Here is a 3025-nt window from a genome sequence, read left to right as displayed (position 1 = left end):
GTAATAGCATCATCTTCATTCCTTTGTCTGTTCACTGTTGTCAGTGCTCAATTGATACTTCATATTTGTCATGTCAGAAATAAATATATATTTGTAATATTGAGCGAAAACACCTAAAGCTCCACAAGGCTCCAGCAGGGGGTGATGGCGACCCTTGTTGTACTCTTTCGCCCCCAACTTTCTTGAGTAACGCTGCGATGGACTGGTGTCCCATCCAGCTAGGGGTGTAATGACTGATTTCTATCAGTCATTTTTTTTATGCGCCTTTTCAAGCCTAGCCAGGCTCATGGGCCCGGTTTCTGTGGCGTATATGTTACACCCCTAGCTGGATGGGACACCAGTCCATCGCAGCGTTACTCAAGAAAGTTGGGGGCGAAAGAGTATAACAAGGGTCGCCATAACCCCCTGCTGGAGCCTCGTGGAGCTTTAGATGATCAACACTGAAGTACTTTATTGCAATCAAATCATGAAACATTTAGAGGGTTCCTAGCCATGCTTGAAATAACAATCAAATCTTCCTCAAATTATATCCTACTATCTTTATGAAGGACATTAGATAATAGTCTTAGCTACACATATTCTGAATAAAAGACAATTAAAATAACTGACCAACTTAATTCCATTCTTTTCAAAATCTTATGTTATCTAGATTTATGATTATGCAGCTCAAAGTGCACAAACCTTTGAGTGTAGTCCACTGAGCCAGTAAATAGCCATGTTATACCTTTACTATATTAGCAACCATACTGTATGTTGTTGCAGGGAAGGGTTGTCATACATATTGTTGCTGCCTAATCTACACACTATATCTGTGTAAACCTCACTAGTAATATCTACAACTGACTTAGGGAACTTGCATCACATCTAACATGTTGGTTGCCCATACCACCAACCTTACTGTATCAGCACTGTATATAATTAGTGAGCCTATACTATTCTGTTACTAGTATTTATCCTCAATCAAACATATGATCAGAGGTATCCCTCTTTTGTATATTAAAGAATCTATTGGCTAATACATCCTTCTATATTTAAGCTGCTATTTCTAGCAGATCGAACATGTACATAATCCCATTTGTTTCACTGTGATGCATTTCTTGTAAATCTAATCCCTGTTGTCTTGTGTGTGTGAGGTGTTTGGCAAATTCCTTTCACACACCGAAGACATCATCCCCTTTTGATTCTTTTTATTCCCATTTCTGTAGTACTACACATCTGTCTCTCCAAAATTTCCTATTAGTTTTGCTGTACTAAGAGGTTGTTAGTTCTTTGTTCAAACCTTTTACAGTTCTGTGTAAGCAGATACCATAATTGCTTATCCTCCTGACCATTCTCACCACACATTGTAATCAAATGTGTGAGGGAGAGAAATTGACTGCAGTACTTGATTGGTATTTTAAAGGGTAAAAACCCCATCCAGTCATGAAGGACCATAGGATACACCTAGAAAGTTCCCCTCTGAAGCACAAGTCTGGGCAAGGTTGTTATGGAAGACCAGCAGTTGCCTGTGCATACCAGCTTCCTCTCTCTGTGCCAAGGGAAAAGCAAAGGCCAATACAGCTTGGTACCAGAGATGTCAGAACTCATTTCTACAGCTCAGTGAACTGGAGCAATGTGAAATAAAATGTCTTGCTCAAGAATACAACACACAACCTGGTTTGGGAATCAAACTCATTACCTCATGATTGTGAACCCAACACTCTAACCACTGAGCCATGGCATTTTATTTATGCATGAACAGCAAAGTTGACCTCAGGGCACAGAAAGCTAGAACAAATCTTGCCTGTCATTGTATCCAACATTCTAACAGTGAGCCAGCCAATCTACAATCTCACTAAATTAAATTAAATTACTTCACGAGTATTGTGCTAAAAAAGTGTTTATTATATTTAAAATACTAAGTGTACTATTTTCAGCTACCAACCAATAACCAAATGTATTCTGTATTTAAATATGCAGGTGGGTACAGTATTTAACTACCAGTCAGTAGGTATGTATGTGCTATGTTATAATCAACTAACAGCAAGGAACCAGTAATATACTACACTGTAATCAGTGTACTCTACTATAATCAATCACCAACCAAAGATCATAATTCAGTTTCATTTTACTTGTTGCTAAAACATCTAAGAGTATTGCCCATTATATCAACACTACTTATTTTATCAACTTTCAAAAAATTTGAACTCAAATATTAACAAGACATAGCAAAACATAATGTATTTTGCACACAACTCCATACTAATCTTGCCAAGAGTCATTACAAGTCATTCTAACAGCAGTTTGCCTAGATATCAGAAACACGTGATCATCTGGAAAAGTCACCTGTAACAGAGAGGCAATATATCCAGGAAGAACTATCTGGCTGTTGCTATAAAACCTATTGTTAAGCATTAGTTCTACAGATCATAAATGTCTACATATGTTGTTCTTGTTCACTGGTCATCAATATAAAATGTTTAAATTTTAGACAGCAATAAAATAAGAAAATATATCATATTCTTTAAATTAATCTTTATTCTGAAGAAAAAAAATGAAAAAAGATCTTTAAATAAAATAGCAGTATAAATAGTAACATTATAAAATAGATTTTCTTTTCTCATCAGTCTTTGAAAGAGTCAGCTGTCCATTCTAGAGAAATCCATTTAGAGAAAGGAGAATGTTTCCTTGGAACTATTGTCGATGTAAGAACAGTGCAGCAGTAGGAGGATTAATAACTCTCGACTTCTGAGAAACTTTATGAGAGATCTTGGATTCCTCTGTAATCCACGTGACTGTGAGGCTTTTTAACTATATTGTCAGTTAACAAAATAAATAAAATTAAAAAATCAAACAAACTGTAAACTGCTTCTTGCAGATAGAAAAGTACATCAGAAGAGGTAGAAAAAAATGAAATATTTTACAGTTTTAAAGTCCTCACATCTCTGCAAAAGTGGAAAATAAAAAGATGACTTTCTGGTTTTGATTATGTCTGTTTGATACAGTTTACAGATATGTTCTTTTATATTTTTCACTGTAGCCAAAG

The sequence above is a fragment of the Octopus sinensis genome, linkage group LG4 (assembly GCF_006345805.1).
Source record: "Octopus sinensis linkage group LG4, ASM634580v1, whole genome shotgun sequence".
Lineage (NCBI taxonomy): Eukaryota > Metazoa > Mollusca > Cephalopoda > Octopoda > Octopodidae > Octopus > Octopus sinensis.
This window is presented reverse-complemented; position numbering follows the sequence as displayed.